We start from the raw sequence: 23,881 nt of genomic DNA on the forward strand, positions 1-23,881 counted from the left end.
TAGAAGGAATGAAGGGATGGAGCAAAACCAAAACCAGTACCCAGTTGTGGATGTGACCAGTGATAGAAGCAAGGTCCGGTGCTGTAAAGAGCAATATTGCATAGGAACCTAGAATGTAAGGTCCATGAATCAAGGCCAATTGGAAGTGGTCAAACAGGAGATGGCAAGAGTGAACATAGACATTCTAGGAATCAGTGAATTAAAATGGACTGGAATGGTTGAATTTAACTCAGATGAACATTATATCTACTACTGTGGGCAGGAATCCCTTAGAAGAAATGGAGTAGCCATCATGGTCAATAGAAGACTCCGAAATGCAGTACTTGGATGCAATCTTAAAAATGACAGAATGATTTCTGTTCGTTTCCAAGGTAAACCATTCAACATTACGGTTATCCAGGCCTATGCCCCAACCAGTAACACTGAAGAAGCTGAAGTTGAACGGTTCTCTGAAGACCTACAAGACCTTTTAGAACTAACACCCAAAAAAGATTTCTTTTTCATTATAGGGGACTGGAATGCAAAAGTAGGACTTCAAGAAACACCTGGAGTAGCAGGCAAATTTGGCCTTAGAGCACGGAATGAAGCAGGGTCAAGGATAATAGAGTGTGGTCAAGAGAACACACTGGTCATAGCAAACACCCTCTTCCAACAACACAAGAGAAGACTCTACACGTGGACATCACCAGACGGTCAACACCAAAATCAGATTGATTATATTCTTTGCAGGCAAAGACAGAGAAGCTGTATACAGTTAGCAAAAACAAGACCAGGAGCTAACTGTGGCTCAGAACATGAACTCCTAATTGCCAAATTCAGAGTTAAATTGAAGAAAGTAGGGAAAACCCCTAGACCATTCAGATATGAGCTAAATCAAATCCCTTATGATTATACAGTGGAAGTGAGAAATAGATAGAAGGGTCTAGATCTGATAGAGTGACTGATGACCTCTGGACGGAAGTTCGTGACATTGTACAGGAGACAGGGACCAAGAGCATCCCCATGGAAAAGAAATGTAAAGAAAGCAAAATGGCTGTCTGAGGTGGCCTTACAAATAGCTGTGAAAAGAAGAGAAGCGAAAAGCAAAGGAGAAAGGGAAAGATATAAGCATTAGAATGAAGAGTTTCAAAAAATAGCAAGGAGAGATAAGAAAGCCTTCCTCAGTGATATCTATGCAAAGAAATAGAGGAAAACAACAGAATAGGAAAAACAAGAGATCTCTTCAAGAACATGAGAGATTCCAAGGGAACATTTCATGCAAAGATGGGCTCGATAAAGGACAGAAATTGTATCGACCTAACAGAAGCAGAAGATATTAAGAAGAGGTGGCAAGAATACACAGAAGAACTGTACAAAAAAGATATTCACGACCAGGATAGTCAAGATAATGTGATCACTGACCTAGAGCCAGACATCTTGGAATGTGAAGTCAAGTGGGCCTTAGAAAGCATCACTACGAACAAAGCTAGTGGAAGTGATGGAATTCCAGTTGAGCTCTTTCAAATCTTGAAAGATGATGCTGTGAAAGTGCTGCACTCAATATGCCAACACATTTGGAAATCTCAGCAGTGGCCACAGGGCTGGAGAAGGTCAGTCTTCATTCCAATTCCAAAAAAAGGCAATGCCAAAGAATGCTCAAACTACCGCACAATCGCACTCATCTCACTCGCTAGTAAAGTCATGCTCAGAATTCTCCAAGCCAGGCCTCAGCAATAGGTGATCCGTGAACTCCCAGATGTTCAAGCAGGTTTTAGAAAAGGCAGAGGCACCAGAGATCAATTCCCAACATCCGCTGGATCACAGAGAAAGCAAGAGAGTTCCAGAAAAACATCTATTTCTGCTTCATTGACGATGCCAAAGCCTTTGACTGTGTGGATCACAATAAACTGTGGAAGATTCTGAAAGAGATGGGAATCCCTGACCACCTGAGCTGCCTCTTGAGAAACCTGTATGCAGGTCAGGAAGCAACACTCAGAACTGTACATGGAAAAACTCACTGGTTCCAAATAGGGAAAGTATTACGTCAAGGCTGTATATTGTCACCTTACTTATTTAACTTCTATGCAGAGTACATCATGAGAAATGCTGGGCTGAAAGAAGAACAAGCTGAAATCAAGAATGCTGGGAGAAATATCAATAACCTCAGATATGCAGATGACACCACCCTTAGGGCAGAAAGTGAAGAGGAACTCAAAAGCCTCTTGATGAAAGTGAAAGAGGAGAGTGAAAAGGTTGGCTTGAAGCTCAACATTCAGAAAACAAAGGTCATGGAATCTGGTCCCATCCCTTCTCTGGAAATAGATGGATAAACAGTGGAAACAGTGTCAGACTTTAATATTTTGGGCTCCAAAATCAGTGCAGATGCTGATTGCAGCCATGAAATTAAAAGGCGCTTTACCCTTGGAAGGAAAGTTATGACCACCCTTGATAGTATGTTAAAAAGAAGAGACATTATTTGCCAACAAAGGTCCGTCTAGTCAAGGTTATGGTTTTTCCCGTGGTCATGTATGGATGTGAGAGTTGGACTGTGAAGAAAGCTGATCCCCGAAGAATTGATGCTTTTGAACTGTGGTGTTGAAGAAGACTCTTGAGAGTCACTTGTACTGCAAGAAGATCCAACCAGTCCATTCTAAGGGAGATCAATCCTGGGTGTTCTTTGGAAGGACTGATACTAAAGCTGAAACTGCAATATTTTGGCCACCTCAGGCAACGAGTTGACTCACTGGAAAAGATTCTGATGCTAGGAAATGTTGTGGGCGGGAGGAGAAGTGGACGAGAGAGAATGAGATGGCTGGATAGAATCACCGACTCTGTGGACATGAGTTTGAGTGAACTCCGGGAGTTGGTGATGGACAGGGAGGCTTGACGAACAGTGATTCATGGGTACGAGGAGAGTGGGACACGACTGAGTGACTGAACAGAACTGAACTGAATAAATTGTGTCAAGTACCCTTTTGCCTTTCAGACGGAAATGTGGAATTTCTCTTGATTGTGCAGAGCAAAATTTCCTCATCTTGCCTTTAGTGGATAATTTTGTGGTGTTTCTGGAGTTGTGGTGGGAAGATGGGAGTACTTCTTGAGTTGCGACTGGCACCTCAGGAACTCGCTTGTGTTGCTTCAGGAAAGTCAGGTCCCCTTTTGTGTTGGTTTGGGAACTTCCGGTTTACTCTTGAGCCGTTAAGTGGGAATAGGGGCTCATCTCGAATTGAGTTCATAAATTGTGTTCTCCTCTCCAATGGGAACAGCTGTTTGAGGGAACATTCCGAGTCGCTTAAAGGGTGTCAAGTACCCTTTTGCTTTTAAAGCGGGAATGTGGGTTTTCTCTTTAGATTCTGCAGTGCAAAATTTCCTCATCTCGCATTGAGGGGATAATTTTGTGGTGTTTCTCGAGTTGCGGCGGGAAGTTGGGGGTACTACTCTAGTTGCGATGGGGACCTCAGGTACTTGCTTGGGTCGCTTCAGGGAAGTCAGGTCCCTCTTATTGTTGGAAGGGAATATTCTGATTTACTCTCGAGCCCTTAAAAGGGAATAGGGCCGCTTCTCGAGTTGAGCCCATAAATGTGTTCTCCTCTCCAATGGGGACGTCTGTTTGAGGGAAGTTTCTGAATCGCATAAAGGGAGTCAAGTACACTTTTGCCTTCAAGTGGGAATGTGGATTTTCCCTTAAGAATCTGCACTGCAAAATTTCCTCATCTCGCATTCAGGGAATAATTTTGTGGTGTTTCTCGAGTTGTGGTCGAAAGCGGGGGGTACGTCTCCAGTTGCAATGGGGACATCAGGAAATCGCTCAGGATGCTTCAGGGAAGTCAAGTCCCCTTTCATGTTGGAAGGGGAACTTCCGGATTGCTCTGGAGCCTTTAAATGGGAATAATGCCTCTTCTGGATTTGGCTCCATAAGTTGTTCTCCTCTCCAAAGAGGACGAATGTTAGGGAACATTATGAGTCGCATAAAGGGAGTCAAGTAACCTTTTGCCTTTCAAGCTGGAATGTGAGAATTCTCTGGAGATTCTGCAGCGCAAAATTTCCTCCTCTCGCATTAAGGGGACAATTTTGTGGTGTTACTCAAATTGTGGCGGGAAGCTGGGGGTACTTATCGAGTTGGGACGGGGACCCCTGGAACTCACTCGAGTTACGTCAGGGAAGTCAGGTCCCCATTTGTGCTGGAAGGGGAACTTCGGATTACTCTAGAGCCCTCTAAAGGGAATAGGGCCTCTTCTCGAGTTGAGTCCATAAAGTGTGTACTCCTCTCAAATGGGGATGGATGTTAGGGAACTTTCTGAGTGGCATAAATTTTGTCAAGTACCCTTTTGCCTTTCAAGGGGGAATGTGAGATTTCTCTTGAGATTCTGTAGCGCAAAATTACCTCATCTCGCATTGAGGGGATAGTTTTGAGGTGTTTCTCGAGTTGTGGCGGGAAGCTGGTGGTACTTCTCGAGTTGCGACGGGGACCTCAGGAACTTGCTCAGGTTGCTTCAGGGAAGTCAGGTCCCCTATGTTTTTGGAAGGGGAGCTTCCAGTTGCCTCTCGAGCCCTTAAATGTGAACAGGGGCTCATCTCGAATTGAGTCCATAAAGTGTGTTCTCCTCTCCAATGGGGACAGCTGTGTGAGGGAAATTTCTGAGTCGAATAAAGGGTGTCAAGTACATTTTTGTCTTTTAAGTGGGAATGTGGTATTTCTCTTCAGATTTTGCAGTTCAAAATTTCCTTATCTTTCATTGAGGGTATAATTTTGTGGTGTTTCTCGAGTTGCGGCGGGAAGCTGGGGATACGTCTCGAGTTCCGACGGGGACCTCAAGAACTCGCTCGGGTTGCTTCAGGGAAGTCAGGTCCCCTTTGGTGTTCGAAAGTGAACTTCCATTTTACACACGAGCCCTTAAATGTGAACAGGGGCTCACCTCGAATTGAGTCCATAGAGTATGTTCTCCTCTCCTATGGGGAAGGCTGTGTGAGGGAACGTTCTGAGTCGAATAAATGATGTCAAGTACTTTTTGCCTTTCAAGAGGGAATGTGGTATTTCTCTTGAGATTCTGCATCGCAAAATTTCCTCATCTCGTATTGAGGGTATAATTTTGTTGTGTTTCTCGTGTTGCGGCTGGAAGCTGGGGGTACTAATCGACTTGCGACGGGGACCACCGGAACTCGCTCGGGTTGCTTCAGGGAAGTCAGGTCCCCTTTGGTGTTGAAAGGGGAACTGCCTGTTTACTCTCGAGCCGTTAATTGGGAATAGGGGGTCATCACGAATTGAGTCCATAAAATGTGCTCTCTTCCCCAAAGCGGACTGATGTTAGTGAAATATTTGAGTCGCAAAAACAGTTTCAAGTACACCTTTGCCTTTCAAGAGGGAATGTGGAATTTCTCTTCATATTCTGCAGTGCAAAATTTCCTAACTCACATTGACGGGATAATTTTATGGTGTTTCTCGAGTTGCGTCGGGAAGCTGGGGGTACTTCTCGAGTTGTGACGTGGACCTCAGGAACTCGCTCGGGTTGCTTCAGGGAAGTCAGGTCCACTTTGGTGTTGGAAGTGGAACTTCAGGTTTATTCTCGAGACCTTAAATGTGAACAGGTGCTCATTTCGAATTGAGTCAATAAATTCTGCTTTTCTCTTCAATGGAGACGGCTGAGTGAGGGAACTTTTTGAGTCGAATAAAGGGTATCAGGTAACTTTTTGCCTTTCAAGAGGGAATGTCGTATTTCTGTAGAGATTCTGCATCGCAAAATTTCCTAAACACGCACTGAAGGGATAATTCTGTGGTGTTTCTCGAGTTGCGGCGGGAAGCTGGGAGTACTTCTCGAGTTGCAACGAGGGCCTCAGGAACTCCCTCGGGTTGCTTCAGGGAAGTCAGGTCCCATTTGGTGTTGGAAGGGAAACTTCCGGTTTCCTCTCGAGCCCTTAAATGTGAAGAGGGGCTCATCTCAAACTGAGTCCATAAAGTGTGCTCTCCTCTCCAATGGGAGCGGCTGTGTGACGGAACTTTCTGAGTCAAATAAAGGGTGTCAAGTACTTTTTGCCTTTCAAGAGGGAATGTTGTATTTCTCTAGATTCTGTGTCACAAAATTTCATCATCTCGCATTGAGGGGTTAATTTTGTGGTGTTTCTCGAGTTGGGGTGGGAAGCTGGGGGTACTTCTCGAGGTGCGACGGGCACCTCAGGAACTCGCTCGGGTTGCTTCAGGAAAGTCAGGTCCCCTTTGTTGTTGGAAGGGGAACTTCCGGTTTCCTATCGAGCCCATAAATGTGAACAGGGGCTCATCTCGAATTGAGTCCATAAAGTGTGTTCTCCTCTCCAGTGGGGACGGCTGTGTGAGGGAACTTTCTGAGACGAAAAAGTGTGTCAAGTACCTTTTTGCCTTTCAATAGGGAATGTGGTATTTCTCTTGGGATTCCTCATCCAAAAAGTTCCTCATGTGGCATTGAGGGGATAATTTTGTGTTGTTTCTCGAGTTGCGGCGGGAAGCTGGGAGTACTTCTCGAGTTGAGACGGGGACCTCAGGACCTAGCTCGGGTTGCTTCAGGGAAGTCAGGTCCCCTTTGGTGTTGGTAGGGGAACTTCCGGTTTCCTCTAGAGCCCTTAAATGTGAACAGGGGCTCATCTCGAATTGAGTCCATAAAGTGTGTTCTCTTCTCCAATGGGGTCGGCTGTGTGAGGGAACTTTATGAGTCGAATAAATGGTGTCAAGTACCTTTTTGCCTTTCAAGAGGGAATGTGGTATTTCTCTAGAGATTTTGCATTTGGAAAATTTCCTCATCTCGCACTGAGGGGATAATTCTGTGGTGTTTCTCGAGTTGCGGCGGGATGCTGGGGGTACTTCTCGAGATGCGACGGGGACCTCAGGAACTCTCTCGGGTTGCTTCAGGGAAGTCAGGTCCCCTTTGGTGTTGGAAGGGGAACTTCCTGTTTAATCTTGAGCTCTTATGTGAACAGGGGCACATCTCGAATTGAGTCCATAAAGTGTTTTCTGCACTCCAATGGGGACGGCTGTGTGAGGGAACGTTTTGAGCCGAATAAAGGGTGTCAAGCACCTTTTTGCTTTTCAAGAGGGAATGTGGTATTTCACTTGGAATTCTCGATGACGAAATTTCCTCCTCTCACATTGAGGAGATAATTCTGTGGTGTTTCTCTAGTTGCCGCGGGAAGCTGGTGGTACTTCTCGATTTGCGACGGGGACCTCAGGAACTCGCTCGGGTTGCTTCATGGAAATCAGGACTTCTTTGCTGTTGGAAGGGGAACTTCCGGTTTCCTCTAGAGCCCTTAAATGTGAACAGGGGCTCATCTCGAATTGAGTCCATAAAGTGTGTTCTCCTCTCCATTGGGGTCGGCTGTGTGAGGGAACTTTATGAGTCGAATAATTGGTGTCAAGTACCTTTTTGCCTTTCAAGAAGGAATGTGGTATTTTTCTTGAGATTCTGCATCGCAAAGTTTCCTCATCTCGCATTGAGGGGATAATTATATGGTGTTTCTCGCGTTGCGTGGGTATGCTGGGGGTACTTCTCGAGTTGTGACGGGGACCTTAGGAACTCGCTCGGGTTGCTTAAGGGAAGTCAGGTGACCTTTGTTGTTGAAAGGAGAACTGCCAGTTTACTCTGGAGCCCTTAATTGTGAACAGGGGCTCATCTCGCATCGAATCGATAAAGTGTGATCTCGTCTCCAATGGCGACATCTGTGTGAGGGAACTTTCTGAGTCGAATAAAGGGTGTCAAGTATCTTTTTGCCTTTCAAGAGGGAATGTGGTATTTGTCTTGAGATTCTGCATCGCTAAATTTCCACATCTCGCATTGAGGGGATAATTTTGTGGTGTTTCTCGAGTTGGGGTGGGAAGCTGGGGGTACTTCTCGAGTTGTGACCGGCACCTCAGGAACTCGATCGTGTTGCTTCATGGAAATCAGGTCCCCTTTAGTGTTGGAAGGAAACTTCCGGTTTAACTTCAAGCCCTTAAATGTGAAGAGGGGCTCATCTCAATTTGAGTCCATAAATTGTGTTCTCCTCTCCAATGGGGACGGCTGTGTGAGGGAACTTTCTGAGTCGAATAAAGGGTATCAAGTACCTTTTTGCCTTTCAAGAGGGAATGTGGTATTTCTCTAGATTTTGCATATGAAAATTTCCTCATCTCCCACTGAGGGGATAATTCTGTGGTGTTTCTCGAGTTGTGGCCGGAAGCTGCGGATTCTTCTCGAGTTGGGACTGGTACCTCAGGAACTCGCTCGGGTTGCTTCAGGGAAGTCAGGTCACCTTTGGTGTTGGAAGGGGAACATCCGGTTTCCTCTCGAGCCGTTAATTGGGAATAGGGGTCATCTCGAATTGAGTCCATAAAATGTGCTCTTCTCTCCAATGTGGACTGATGTTAGTGAAATTTCTGAGTCGCAAAAACGGTGTCAAGTACACTTTTGCGTTTCAATAGGGAATGTGGAAGTTCCCTTCAAATTCTGAAGTGCAAAATTTCCTCAACTCGCATTGAGGGGATAATTTTGTGGTGTTTCACGAGTTGCGGCTGGAAGCTGGGGGTACTTCTCGAGTTGTGACGGGGATCTCAGGAACTCGATTGGGTTGCGTCAGGGATGTCAGGTCCCCTTTGGATTTGGAAGCAGAACTTCCGGTTTACTCTCGATCCATTAAATGTGAACAGGGGCTCATCACGAATTGAGCCCATAAAGTGTGTTCTCCTCTCCAATGGGGACGGGTGTGTGAAGGAAATTTCTGAGTCGAATAAAGGGTGTCAAGTACCTTTTTGCCTTCCAAGAGGGAATGTGTTATTTCTCTTGAGATTCTGCATCTCAAAATTTCCTCATCTCGCACTGAGGGGATAATATTGTGGTGTTTCTCGAGTTTCGTCTGGAAGATGGGTGTACTTCTCCAGTTGCGACGGGGAACTCCGGAACTCGCTTGCATTACTTCAGGGAAGTCAGGTCCCCTTTGGTGTTGGAAGGGGAATTTCCGGTTTTCTCTCGAGCCCTTCAATGTGAACAGGGGCTCATCTCGAATTGAGTCCATAAAGTGTGTTCTCCTCTCCAATGGGTATGGCTTTCTGAGGGAACTTTCTGAGTCGAATAAAGGGTGTCAAGTAACTTTTTGCCTTTAAAGAGGGAACGTGGTATTTCTCTTGAGATTCTGCATCGCAAAATTTCCTCATCTCGCCTTGAGGGTATAATTTTGTGGTGTTTCTCGAGTTGCGGCGGGAAGCTGGGGGTACTTCTCGAGGTGCGACGGGGACCACTGGAACTCGCTCGGTTTGCTTCAGGGAAGTCAGGTCCCCTTTTTTTTGAAAGAAGAACTGCCGGTTTACTCTCGAGCCGTTTATTGGGAATAGGTGGTCATCTCGAATTGAGTCCATAAAATGTGCTCTCTTCTACAAAGTGGACTGATATTAGTCAAATTTCTGAGTAGCAAAAACAGTTTCAAGTACACTTTTGCCTTTCAAGAGGGAATGTGGAATTTCTCTTCATATTCTGCATTGCAAAATTTCCTAACTCGCATTGACGAGATAATTTTATGGTGTTTCTCGAGTTGCGTCGGAAAGCTGGGGGTACTTCTCGAGTTGTGACGGGGACCTCAGGAACTCGCACGGGTTGCTTCAGGGAAGTCAGGTCCACTTTGGTGTTGGAAGGGGAACTTCCGGTTTCCTCTCGAGCCCTTAAATGTGAACAGGGGCTCATCTCGAATTGAGTCAATAAAATCTGTTCTTCTCTTCAATGGGGACGGCTGAGTGAGGGAACTTTCTGAGTAGAATAAAGGGTATCAAGTACCTTTTTGCCTTTCAAGAGGGAATGTGGTATTTCTCTAGAGATTCTGCATCGCAAAATTTCCTCATCTATCATTGAGGGGATAATTCTGAGGTGTTTCACGAGTTGCGGCGGGAAGCTGGGGGTACTTTTCGAGTTGTGACGAGGACCTCAGGAACTCGCTCGGGTTACTTCAGGAAAGTCAGGTCCCCTAGGTGTTGGAAGGGGAACTTCCGGTTTTCTCTCAAGCCCTTAAATGTGAAGAGGGCTCATCGCGAGTTGAGTCCATAAATTGTGTTCTCCTCTCAAATGCGGATGGCTGTGTGAGGGAACTTTCTGAGTCGAATAAAGGGTGTCAAGTACCTTTTTGCTTTTCAAAAAAGAATGTGGTATTTCTCTTGTGATTCTGCATCGCAAAATTTCCTCATCTCGTATTGAAGGCATAATTCTGTGGTGTTTCCCGAGTTGCGGTGGGAAGATGGGGGTACTTTTCGAGTTGCGACGGCGACCAGAGGAACTCGCACATGTTGCTTCAGGGAAGTCAGGTCCCCTTTTTTGTTGGAAGGGGAACCTCCGGTTTACTCTTGAGCCCTTAAATGTGAACAGGGGCTCATCTGGAATTGAGTCTGTAAAGTGTGTTCTCCTCTCCAATGGGCACGGCAGTGTGAGGGAACTTTTGAGTAGAATAAAGGGTGTCAAGTACCTTCTTTCCCTTCAAGAGGGAATGTGGTATTTCTCTTGAGATTCTGCATCGCAAAACTTCCTCATCTCGCATTGACTGGATAATTTTGTGCTGTTTCTCGAGTTGTGGCGGGAAGCTGGTGGTACTTCTCGAGTTGCGACGGGGACTTCAGAAACTCGCTAGCGTTGCTTCAGGAAAGTCAGGTCCCCTTTGGTGTTGGAAGGGGAACTTCCGGTTTACTCTCGAGCCCTAAATGTGAACAAGGGGATCATGTCGAATAGAGCCCATAAAATGTGTTCTCCTCTCCAATGGGGACGGCTCTGTGAGGGAACATTTTTAGTCGAATAAAGGGTGTCAAGTACCTTTTTGCCTTTCAAGAGGGAATGCGGTATGTCTCTTATAATTCTATATGGCAAAATTTCCTCCTCTCACTTTGAGGGGATAATTTTGTGGTGTTTCTCGAATTGGGTCGGGAAGCTGGGCGTACTTCTCAAGTTGTGACGGGGACCTCAGGAACTCGCTCGGGTTGCTTCAGGGAAGTCAGGTCCCCTTTGGTGTTGGGAGGTGAACTTCCGGTTTACTCTCGAGACCTTAAATGTGAACAGAGGCTCATCTCGAATTGAGTCCATAAAGTGTGTTCTCCTCTCCAATGGGAACGGATGTGTGACGGAAATTTCTGAGTCAAATAAAGGGTGTCAAGTACCTTTTTGCCTTCAATAGGGAATGTTGTATTTCTCTTGAGATTGTGTGTCGCAAAATTTCATCATGTCCCATTGAGGCGAAAATTTTGTGGTGTTTCTGGAGTTGCGGCCGGAAATTGGGGGTACTTCTCGAGGTGCGACGGGGACCTCAGAAACTCGCCAGGTTGCTTCAGGGTAGTCAGGTCACCTTTGGTGTTGGAAGGGGAACTTCCGGTTTGCTCTCGAGCCCTTAAATGTGAACAGGGGCTCATCTCGCATTGAGTTCATAAAGTGTGTTCTCCTCTCCAATGGGGACGGCTGTTTGAGGGAACTTTCTGAGTCGAATAAAGGGTGTCAAGTACCTTTTTGCCTTTCAAGATGGAATGTGGTATTTATCCTGAGATTCTGCATTGCAAAATTTCCTCATCTCGCATTCAGGGGTTAATTCTGTGTGTTTCTCGAGTTGCGGTGGGAAGCTGGGGGTACTTCTCGAGTTGCTATTGGGGCCTCAGGAACTCGCTCAGGTTGTTTCAGGGAAGTCAAGTCCCCTTTGGTGTTGGAAGGGGAATTTCCCGTTTACTTTGGAGCCCTTAAATGTGAAGAGGGGCTCATCTCGAATTGAGTCCATAAAGTGAGTTTTCCTCTCCAGTGGGGACTGCTGTGTGAGGAAACATTCTGAGACGAATAAAGGCTCTCAAGTACCTTTTTGCCTTTCAAGAGGGGAAGTGGTATTTCTCTTGAGATTCTTCATCGTAAAATTTTCTCATCTCGCATTGAGGGGATAATTCTGTGGTGTTTCTCGAGTTGCGGCGGGAAGGTGGGGTACTTCTCAACTTGTGACGGGTCCTCAAAACTCGCTCGGGTTGCTTCAGGGAATTCTGGTCCACTTTGGTGTTGGAAGGGGTACTTCCAGTTTACTATCTAGCCATTAAATGTGAACAGGAGCTCATCTCGACTTGATCCATAAAGTGTGTTCTCCTCTCCAATGGGGACGGCTTTCTGAGGGAACTTTCTGATTCGAATAAATGATGTCAAGTACCTTTTTGCCTTTCAAGAGGGAATGTGGTATTTCATTTGTGAATCTGCATCGCAAAATTTCCTCATCTCGCATTGAGGGGATAAATTTGTGGTGTTTCTCGAGTTGCGGCGGGAAGCTGGGTGTACTTCTCGAGTTGCGACGGGGACCTCAGGTACTCGCTCGCTTTGCTTCAGGGAAGCCAGTCTCCTTTGGTGTTCTAAGGAGACCTTCCGGTTTTCTCTCGAGACCTTAAATGTGAACAGGGGCTCATCTCGAATTGAATCCATAAAATGTGTTCTCCTCTCCAATGGGGACAGCTGAGTGAGGGAACTTTCTAAGTCGAATAAAGGGTTCAAGTATCTTTTTGCCTTTCAAGAGGGAATGTGGTATTTCTCTAGAGATTTTGCATTCGGAAAATTTCCTCATCTCGCACTGAGGGGATAATTCTGTGGTGTTTCTCGAGTTGCGGCTGGAAGTTGGGGGTACTTCTCGAGTTGCGACGGCGAACTCAGGAACTCGCTCGGGTTGCTTCAGAGAAGTCAGGTCCCCTTTGGTGTTGGAAGGGGAACTTCCTGTTTACTCTTGAGCCCTTATGTGAACAGGGGCTCATCTCAAATTGAGTCTATAAAGTGTTTTCTCCACTCCAATGGGGACGGCTGTGTGAGGAAACATTCTGAGCCGAATAAAGGGTGTCAAGCACCTTTTTGTTTTTCTAGAGGGAATGTGGTATTTCACTTGTAATTCTCCATGGCGAAATTTTCTCCTCTCACATTGAGGGGATAATTCTGTGGTGTTTCTCGAGTTGCGGCGGGAAGCTGGGGGTACTTCTCGAGGTGCGACGGGTTCCTCAGGTACTCCCTCGGGTTGCTTCAGGAATGTCAGGTTCCCATTGGTGTTGGAAGGGGAACTTCCGGTTACTCTCGAGCCCTTAAATGTGAACAGGGGCTGATCTCGAATTGAGTTCATAAAGTGTGTTCTCCTCTCCAGTGGACGGCTGTTTGAGGGAACTTTCTAAGTCGAATAAAGGATGGCAAGTACCTTTTTGCCTTTCAAGAGGGAATTTGGTATTTCTTTTGAGATTCTACATCGCAAAATTTCCTTATCTTGCATTGTGGGGATAATTATGTGGTGTTTCTCGAGTTGCGGCGAGAAGCTGGGGGTACTTCTCGAGTTGCGACGGGGACCTCAGGAACTCGCTTGGGTTGCTTCAGGGAAGGCAGGTCACCTTTGTTGTTGGAAGGAGAACTTCCGGTTTACTCTCGAGCCCTTAAATGTGAAGAAGGGCTCATCTCGAATTGAGTCCATGAAGTGTGTTCTCCTCTCCAATGGGAACGGATGTGTGAGGGAACTTTCTGAGTCGAATAAAGGGTGTCAAGCACCTTTTTGCTTTTCAAGAGGGAATGTGGTAATTCCCTTGAGATTCTGCATTGCAAAATTTCCTCAACTCGCATTGAGGGGATAATTTTTTTGTTTTTCTTGCATTGTGCCGGGAAGCTGGGTGTTCTTCTCGAGTTCCGACATGGACCTCAGGTACTCACTCGGGGAGCTTCAGGGAAGTCAGGTCCCCTTTGGTGCTGGAAGGGGAACTTCCCGTTTACTCTCGAGTCCTTTAATGTGAACAGGAGCTCATCTCGAATTGAGTCCATAAAGTGTGTTTTTTTCTCCAACGGGGACGACTATTTGTGGGAACTTTCTGAGTCGAATAAAGGGTGTCAAGTACCTTTTTGCCTTTCAAGATGTAATGTGGTATTTCTCTTGAGATTCTGCATCACAAAATTTCCTCATCTCGCATTGAGGGATAATTCTGTGGTGTTTCTCTTGTTGTGGAGGGAAGATGGGTGTACCTCTCGAGTTCCGATGGGACCTCGGGAACTCTGTCGGGTTGCTTCAGGGAAGTCAGGTCCCCTTTGGTGTTGGAAGGGGCACTTCCGTTTTACTCTCGAGCCATTAAATGTGAACAGGAGCTCATCTCGAACTGATCCATAAAATGTGTTCTCCTCTCCAATGGGGACGGCTGTGTGAGGGAACTTTCTGGGTCGAATAAAGGGTGTCAAGTACCTTTTTGCCTTTCAAGAGGTAATGTGGTATTTCTCTTGAGATTCTTCATCGCAAAATTTCCTCATCTCGCATTGAGGGCATAATTCTGTGGTGTTTCACTAGTTGCGGCGAGAAGCTGGGTGTACTTCTCCAGTTGCGATGGGGACCTCAGGAACTCACTCGCGTTGGTTCAGGGAAGTCAGGTCCCCTTTGGTGTTGGAAGAGGAACTTTCGGTTTAGTCTCGAGCCTTTAAATGTGAACAGAGGCTCATCTCGAATTGAGTCCATAAAGTGTGTTCTCATATCCAATGGGGACGGCTGTGTGAGCGAACATTCAGAGTCGAATAAAGGGTGTCAAGTACCTTTTTGCCTTTCAAGAGGGAATGCGGTAAATCTCTTATAATTCTCCATGGCAAAATTTCCTCTTTTGACTTTGAAGCGATAATTCTGTTGTGTTTCTCAAGTTGCTTTGGGAAGCTGGGGGTCCTTCTTGAGGTGCGACGGGGACCTTATGTACTCGCTCGGGTTGATTCATGGAAGTCAGGTCCCCTTTGGTGTTGGAAGGGGAACTTCCGGTTTACTCTCGAGCCCTTAAATGTTAACAGGGGCCCATCTCGAATTGATTCGATAAAGTGTGTTCTCGTATCCAATGGTGACGGCTGTTTGAGGGAACTTTCTGAGTCGAATAAAGGGTGTCAAGTACATTTTTGCATTTCAAGTGTGAATGTGGTATTTCTCTTGAGATTCTTCATCTCAAAATATCCTCATCTCCTACTGAGGGGATAATTCTGTGGTGTCTCTCGAGTTGCTGCGGGGAGCTGGGGGTAGTTCTCGAGTTGCGACTGGGACCTCAGGAACTGGCTCGGATTGCTTCAGGGAAATCAGGTCCCCTTTCTTGCTGGAAGCGGAACTTCCAGTTTCTCTCGAGCCCTTAAATGTGAACAGGAACTCAACACGAATTGATCCATAAAGTGTGTTCTCCTTTCCAATGGGGACGGCTGTGTGAGGGAACTTTCTGAGTCGATTAAATTATGTTAAGTACTTTTTTGCCTTTCAAGAGGTAATGTGGTATTTCTCTTGAGATTCTGCATCGCAAAATTTCCTCATCTCGCATTGAGGCGTAATTTTGTGGTGTTTCTCGTGTTGCCTCGGTAAGCTGGGGGTACTTCAGGAGTTGTGACGGGGACCTCAGGTACTCGCTCGTGTTGCTCCAGGGAAGTCACGTCCCCTTTGTTGTTGAAATGGGAACTTCCGGTTTAATCTCGAGCCCTTAAATGAGAACCAGGGCCCATCTCTAATTGAGTCAATAAACTGTGTTCTTGTGTCCAATGGATACGGCTGTGTGAGGGAACTTTCTGAGTCGAATAAAGGGTATCAATTACCTTTTTGCCTTTCAAGAGTGAATGTGGAATTTCTCTTGAAATTCTGCATCGCTAAATTTCCTCAACTCGCATTGAGGGGATAATTTTGTGGTGTTTCTCGTGTTGCGGCGCGAAGCTTGGGTACTTCTAGAGTTACGACGGGGACCTCAGGAACTTGCTCGGATTGCTTCATTGAAATTGTTTTTGGAAGGGGAACTTCCGGTTTCCTCTCCAGCCCTTAAATGTAAACAAGGGCTCATCTCGAATTGCGTCCACAAAGTGTGTAATCCTCTCCAATGGGGACGGCTGTGTGAGGGAAATTCCTGAGTCGAATTAAGGGTGTCAAGTACCTTTTTTCCTTTCAAGAGGGAATGTGGTATTTCTCTTGAGATTCCTCATCCGAAAAGTTCGTCATCTCGCATTGAGGGGATAATTTTGTGTTGTTTCTCGAGTTTCGGCAGGAAACTGGGGGTACTTCTCGAGTTGCGTCGGGGACATCAGGAACTCGCTCAGGTTGCTTCAGGGAAGTCAGGTCCCTTTTCGTGTTGGTAGGGGAACTTCGGGTTTCCTCTCGAGCCCTTAAATGTGAACAGGGGCTCATCTCAAATTGAGTCCATAAAGTGTGTTTTCCTCCCCAATCGGGTCGGCTGTGTGAGGGAACATTCTGAGTCAAATAAAGGGTGTCAAGTGACTTTTTGCCGTTCAAGAGGGAATGCGGTATTTCTCTTAAGATTCTGCATCGCAAAATTTCCTCATCTCGCATTCAGGGTATAATTCTGTGTGTTTCTCGAGTTGCGGTGGGAAGCTGGGGGTACTTCTCGAGTTGCGATGGGGACCTCAGGAACTCGCTCAGGTTGTTTCAGGGAAGTCAGGTCCACTTTGTTGTTGGAAAGGGAACTTCCGGTTTACTCTCGATCCCTTCAATGTGAACAGGGACTCATCTCGATTTGAGTCCATGAAGTGAGTTCTTCTCTCCAATGGGGACGGCTATGTGAGGGAACATTCTGAGACGAATAAAAGGTGTCAAGTACCTTTTTGCCTTTCAAGAGGGAAGGTGGTATTTCTCTTGAGATTCTTCATCGTAAAATTTCCTCATCTCGCATTGAGGGGATAACTCTGTGATGTTTCTCGAGTTGCGGCGGGAAGCTGGGTGTACTTGTCAACTTGCAACTTGGACCTCATGAACTCGCTCGTGTTGTTTCAGGGAAGTCAGGTCCTCTTTGGTGTTGGAAGGGGTACTTCTGGTTTACTCTCTAGCCATTAAATGTGAACAGGAGCTCATCTCGAATTGATCCATAAATTGAATTCTCCTCTCCAATGGGGACGGCTGTGTGAAGGAACTTTATGAGTCGAATAAAGAGTGTCAAGTACCTTTATGCCTTTCTAGAGGGAATGTGGTATTTCTCTTGAGATTCTGCATCGCAAAATTTCCTCATCTCGCTTTCAGGGTATAATTCTGTGTGTTTCTCTAGTTGTGGTGGGAAGCTGGGGGTACATCGCTAGTTGCGATGGGGACCTCAGGAACTCGCTCGGGTTGTTTCAGGGAAGTCAGGTCCCCTTTGGTGTTGGAAAGGGAACTTCTGGTTTACTCTCGATCCCTTAAATGTGAACAGGGGCTCATCTTAAATTGAGTCCATAAAGTGTGTTCTCCTCTCCAATGGGGACTTCTGTGAGAGAACATTCTGAGCCGAATAAAGGGTGTCAAGTACATTTTTGCCTTTCAAGAGGGAATGTGGTATTTCTCTTGTAATTCTCCATGGCAAAATTTCCTCCTCTCACATTAAGGGGATAATTCTGTGGTGTTACTCGAGTTGCGGCGGGAAGCTAGGGGTACTTCTCGAGGTGCGACCTGGAGCTAAGGTATTAGCTCGGGTTGCTTCAGGGAAGTCAGGTCCCCTTTGGTGTTGGAAGGGGAACTTCCGGTTACTCTCAAGCCCTTAAGTGTGAACAGTGGCTCATCTCGAATTGAGTCCATAAAGTGTGTTTTCCTCTCCAAACAGGACGGCTGTGTGAGGGAACTTTCTGTGTCGAATAAAGTATGTCAAGTACCTTTTTGCCTTTCAAGAGGGAATGTGTTATTTCTTTTGAGATTCCGCATCGGAACATTTCCTCATCTCGCATTGAGGGGATAATTCGGTGGTATTTCTCGAGTAGCGGCGGGAAGCTGGGGGTACTTCTCGAGTTGCGACGGGGACCTCAGAAACTCGCTCGGGTTGCTTCAGGGAATTCAGGTCACCTTTGTTGTTGGAGGAGAAATTCCGGTTTACTCTCGAGTCCTTAAATGTGAAGAGGGGCTCATCTCGAATTGAGTCCATAAAATGTGTTCTCCTCTCCAATGGGAACGGATGTGTGAGGGAACTTTCTGAGTCGAATAAAGGATGTCAAGTACCTTTTTGCCTTTCAAGAGGAAATGTGGTATTTCTCTTGATATTCAGCATCGCAAAATTTCCTAATCTTGCATTGAGGGGCTAATTTTGTGGTGTTCCTTGCGTTGCGCAGGGAAGCTGGTGGTACTTCTCGAGTTGCCACGGGGACCTCAGGTACTCGCTCGGGTTGTTTCAGGGAAGTCAGGTCCCCTTTGGTGCTGGAAGGGGAACTTCCAGTTTACTTTCGAAGCCCTAAATGTGAACAGAAGCTCATGTCGAATTGAGTCCATAAAGTGTGTTCTCCTCTCCAATGGGGACAGCTGAGTGAGTGAACTTTCTAAGTCGAATAAAGGGTTCAAGTATCTTTTTGCCTTTCAAGAGGGAATGTGGTATTTCTCTAGAGATTTTGCATTCGGAAAATTTCCTCATCTCGCACTGAGGGGATAATTCTGTGGTGTTACTCGAGTTGCGGCAGGAAGCTGGGGGCACTTCTCGAGTTGCGACGGCGAACTCAGGAACTCGCTGGGGTTGCTTCAGGGAAGTCAGGTCCCCTTTGGTGTCTGAAGGGGAACTTCCTTTTTACTCTTGAGCTCTTATGTGAACAGGGTCTCATCACGAATTGAGTCCATAAAGTGTTTTCTCCACTCCAATGGGGACGGCTGTGTGAGGGAACATTCTGAGCCAAATAAAGGGCGTCAAGCACCTTTTTGCTTTTCAAGAGGGAATGTGGTATTTCACTTGTTATTCTCCATGGCGAAATGTCCTCCTCTCACATTGAGGGTATAATTCTGTGGTGTTTCTCGAGTTGTGGCGGGAAGCTGGGTGTATATCTCGAGGTGCGACGGGGACCTCAGGTACTCGCTCGGGTTGCTTCAGGGAAGTCAGGTCCCCTTTTGTGTTGGAAGGGGAACTTCCTGTTTACTCTTGAGCTCTTATGTGAACAGTGGCTTATCTCGAATTGAGTCCACAAAATGATTTCTCCACTCCAATGGGGTCGGCTGTGTGCGGGAACATTCTGAGCCGAATAAAGGGTGTCAAGCACCTTTTTGTTTTTCAAGAGGGAATGTGGTATTTCACTTGTAATTCTCCATGGCGAAATTTCCTTCTCTCACATTGAGGGGATAATTCTGTGGTGTTTCTCGAGTTGCGGCGGGATGCTGGGGGTACTTCTTGAGGTGCGACGGGGACCACAGGTACTCGCTCGGGTTCCTTCAGGGTTGTCAGGTCCCCTTTGGTGTTGGAAATGGAACTTCCAGTTACTCTCGAGCCCTTAAATGTGAACAGGGTACTTCTCGAGTTGCCATGGGGACGTCAGGAACTCGCTGGGGTTGCTTCAGGGATGTCAGGTCCCCTTTTGTGTTGGAAGGGGAACTTCCTGTTTACTCTCGAGCCGTTAAATTGCAATAGGACCTCACCTCGAATTGAGTCCTTAAAGTGTGTTCACCTCTCCAATGGGGACGGCTGTGTGAGAGCAATTTCGGAGTCGCATAAAGGGTGTCAAGTACCCTTTTGCCTTTCAGGAGGGAATGTAGCATTTCTCTTGAGATTCTGCAGCGACAAATTTCCTCATCTCGCATTGAGGGGATAATTTTGTGGTGTTTCTCAAGTTGCGGCGGGAAGCTGGGGGTACTTCTCGAGTTGCGACGTGGACCGCAGTAACTCGCTCGGGTTGCTTCAGGGAAGTCAGGTCCTCTTTTGTATTGGAAGGGGAACTTCGAGTTTACTCTCGAGCCCTTAAATGGGGATAGGGCCTCATCTCGAATTGAGTCCATAAAGTGTGTTCTCCTCTCTAATGGGGACTGATGTTAATGAAATATCTCAGTTGCATAAAGGGTGACAAGTAACCTTTTGCCTTTCAAGAGGCAATGTGGTATTTCACTTGAAATTCTGCAGCGAAAAATTTCCTCACTCCCACTGAGGGGATAATTTTGTAGTGTTTCTCGAAGTGCGGCGGGAACCTGGGCGTACAACTTGAGTTGTGACGGGGACCTCAGGAGCTCACTCAGGTTGCTTCAGGGAAGTCAGGTCCCCTTTTGTGCTGGAAGGGAAACTTCCGGATGACTCTCGAGCCCTTTATGGGAATAGGGCCACTTCTCGAGTTGGGTCGTAAACTGTGTTCTCCTCTCCACCAGGGAAGGATGTTAGGGAATTTTCTGAGTGGCATAAAGTTTGTCACGTACCCTTTTGCCTTTCAAGCGGGAAAGTGGGATTTCTCTTGAGATTCTGCAGCCCAAAATTTCCTCATCTCGCATTGAGGGGATAATTTTGTGGTGTTTCTCGAATTACGGCGGGAAGCTGGGGGTACTTCTCGAGTTGCGACGGGACCTCAGGAACTCACTCGAGTTACTTCAGGGAAGTCAGGTCCCCTTTTGTGCTGGAAGGGGAACTTCCGGATTATTCTCGAGCCCTTTAATGGGAATAGGGCTTCTCCTCGATTTGAGTCCATAAACTGTTTTCTCCTCTCCAATGGGGATGAATGTTAGGGAAGTTTCTGAGTGGCATAAAATGTGTCAAGTACCCTTTTGTATTTCAAGCGGAATGGTGCGATTTCTCTTGAGATTTTGCAGAGGAAAATTACCTCATCTCGCATTGAGGTGATAAATTTGTGGTGTTTCTCCAGTTGCGGAGGGAAGCAAGGTGTACTTCTCAAGTTGCGACGGGGACCTCAGGAACTCAATCGAGTTACTTCAGGGAAGTCAGGTCCACTTTTGTTCTGGAGGGGAACTTCCAGATTACTCTCGAGACGAAAAATAGGAATATTGCCTCTTCTCGATTTGAGTTTATAAAGTGTATTCTCCTCTCCACTGAGAACGGATGTTAGGGACCATTCTGAGTCGCCTAAACGGAGTCAAGTACCCTTTTGCCTTTCAAGCGGGAATGTGGGATTTCTCTTGAGAGTCTGCAGCGCAAAATTACCTCATCTCACATTGAGGGGATAATTTTGTTGTGTTTCTCAAGTTGCGTCGGGAAGCAGGGGATACTTCTCGAGTTGCGATGGGGACCTCAGGAACTTGTTTGGGTTGCTTCAAGGAAGTCAAGTCCCCTATTGTGTTGGAAGGGGAACTTCTGGATTGCTCTCTAGCCGTTAAGTGGGAATATTGTCTCTTCTCAATTTTAGTCCATAAAATGTTTTCTCCTCTCCACTGAGGATGGAAGGTAGGGAACATTCTGAGTCGCTTTAAGGGAGTCAAGTAGCCTTTTGCCTTTCAAGCGGAAATGTGTGATTTCTCTTCAGATTCTGCAGCTCAAAATTTCTTCATCTCGCATTGAGGGAATAAATTTCTGGTGTTTCTCTAATTGCGGCGGGAAGCTGGGGGTAATTCTTGAGTTGCGACGGGGACCTCAGGAACTCACTCGAGTTACTTCAGGGAAGTCAGGTCCGCTTTTGTGCTGGAAGGGAATCTTCCGGATTAATCTCAAGCCCTTTAATGGGAATAGGGCTTCTTCTTGTGTTGAGTCCATAAAGCGTGTTCTCCTCTCCAATGGGGACGGAAGTTAGGGAACATTCTGAGTGGCATAAAGTGTGTCAAATACCCTTTTGCCTTTCAAGCGGAAATGTGGGATTTCTCTTGAGATTCTGCAGCGCAAAATTACCTCATCTCGCATTGAGGGGATAATTTTGTGGTGTTTCTCGAGTTGCGTCGGGAAGCAGGGGGTACTTCTCGAGTTGTGACGGGGATCTAATTTACTCGCTCGGGTTGCTTCAGGGAAGTCAAGTCCCCTATTTTGTTGGAAGCGAAACTTCCAGATTACTCTCGAGCTGATAAATGGGAATATTTCCTCTTCTCGATTTGAGTCCATAAAATGTGTTCTCCTCTCCAATGAGAACGGATGTCAGGGATCATTCTCAGTCGCCTAAAGGGAGTCAAGTACCCTTTTGCCTTTCAAGCAGGAATGTGGAATTTCTCTTGAGATTCTGCAGCGCAAATTTACCTCATGTCGCATTGAGGGGATAATACTGGTGTTTCTAGAATTGTGGCGGGAAGCTGGTGGCAATTCTCGAGTTGCGACGGGGAGCTCAGGAACTCACTCGAGTTACTTCAGGGAAGTCAGGTCCGCTTTTGTGCTGGAAGGGGAATTTCCGGATTACTCTCGAGCCCTTTAATGGGAATAGGGCTTTTTCTCGATTTGACTCCAAAAACTTTTTTGTCCTCTCCAATGCGGATGAATGTTAGGGAACTTTCTGAGTGGCATAAAGTGTGTCAAGTACCCTTGTGCCTTTCAAGCGGAAAGGTGGGATTTCTCTTGAGATTCTGCAGCGCAATATTACCTCATCTCGCAATGAGGGGTTAATTTTGTGGTGTCTCTCGAGTTGTGTCGGGAAGCAGGGTGTACTTCTCGAGTTGCGATGGGGACCTCAGGAATTCGTTTGGGTTGCTTCAGGGAAGTCAAGTCCCCTTTTGTGTTGGAAGGGGAACTTCTGGATTACTCTAGATCTGTTAATGGGAATATTGCCTCTTCTCGATTTCAGTCCATAATATTTTCTCCTCTCCACTGAGGATGGAAGGTAGGGAACATTCTGAGTTGCCTAAAGGGAGTCAAGTACCCTTTTGCCTTTCAAGCGGGAATGTGGGATTTCTCTTGAGATTCTGCAGCGCAAAATTTCTTCTTCTCGCATTGAGGGAATAATTTTCTGGTGTTTCTTGAATTGCGGCGGGAAACTGGGGGTTATTCTCTAGTTGCGAATTGGAGCTCAGGAACTCACTCGAGTTACTTCAGGGAAGTCAGGTCCGCTTTTGTGCTGGAAGGGGATCTTCCGGATTACTCTCAAGCCCTTTAATGGGAATAGGGCTTCTTCTCGGGTTGAGTCCATAAAGCGTTTTCTCCTCTCCAATGGGGACGGAAGTTAGGCAACATTCTGAGTGGCATAAAGTGTGTCAAATACCCTTTTGCCTTTCAAGCGGAAATGTGGGATTTCTCTTGAGATTCTGCAGCGCAAAATTACCTCATCTCGCATTGAGGGGATATTTTGTGGTTTTTCTTGAGTTGCGTCGGGAAGCAGGGGGTACTTCTCTAGTTGCAACGGGAACCCCAGGCACTCGCTTGAGATGCATCACGGAAGTCAAGTCCCCTTTTGTGTTGGAAGGGGAACTTCCGGATTACTCTCGAGCCATTAAACGGGAATATTGCCTCTTCTCCTTTTGAGTCCATAAAGTGTGACCCCTCTACCCTAGGACGGATGTTAGGGACCATTCTGAGTCGCCTAAAGAGAGTCAAGTACCCTTTTGCCTTTCGAGCAGAATTGTGGGATTTCTCTTCAGATTCTGCAGCACAAAATTTCTTCATCTCACGTTGAGTATATAATTTTGTGGTGTTTCTCAAATTGCGGTGGGAAGCTGGGGGTTCTACACTAGTTGCGACGGGGATCTCAGGAGCTCACTGGAGTTACTACAGGGAAGTCAGTTCCCCTTTTGTGCTGGAAGGGGAACTTCCGGTCTACTCTCCAGCCGTTAAATGGAAATGCTGCCTCTTCTCGATTTGAATCCATAAAGTGTGTTCTCTCCACTGAGGACGGAAGTTAGGGACAAATCTGAGTCGCTTAAAGTGAGTCAAGAACACTTTTGCCTTTCATGCGGGAATGTGGGATTTCTCTTGAGATTCTGCAGTGCAAAATTTCCCCATTTCGCATTGAGGGGATAATTGTGTGGTGTTTCTCGACTTGCGGCGGGAAGCAGGGGGTTTTTCTCGAGTTGCAACGGGGACTTCAGGAACTCGCTCCGGTTGCTTCAGGGAAGTCAAGTCCCCTTTTGTGTGAAAGGGGAACTTACGGATTACTCTCGAGCCCTTTAATGGGAATAGGGTCTCTTCTGGAGTTGAGTCCATAAAGTGTGTTCTCCTCTCCAATGGGGACGGATATTAGGGAACTTTCTGAGTGGCATAAAGTGTGTCAAGTACCCTTTTACCTTTCAAGCGGGAAGGTGGGATTTCTCTTGAGATTTGCAGCCAAAATTACCTCATCTCGCATTGATGGGATAATTTTGTATTGTTTTCGAAAAGGGACGGGACGCTGGGGGTACGTCT

This window comes from Moschus berezovskii, chromosome 26 (assembly GCF_049115385.1).
Source record: "Moschus berezovskii isolate FMDL1 chromosome 26, NW_MosBer_1.0, whole genome shotgun sequence".
NCBI lineage: Eukaryota > Metazoa > Chordata > Mammalia > Artiodactyla > Moschidae > Moschus > Moschus berezovskii.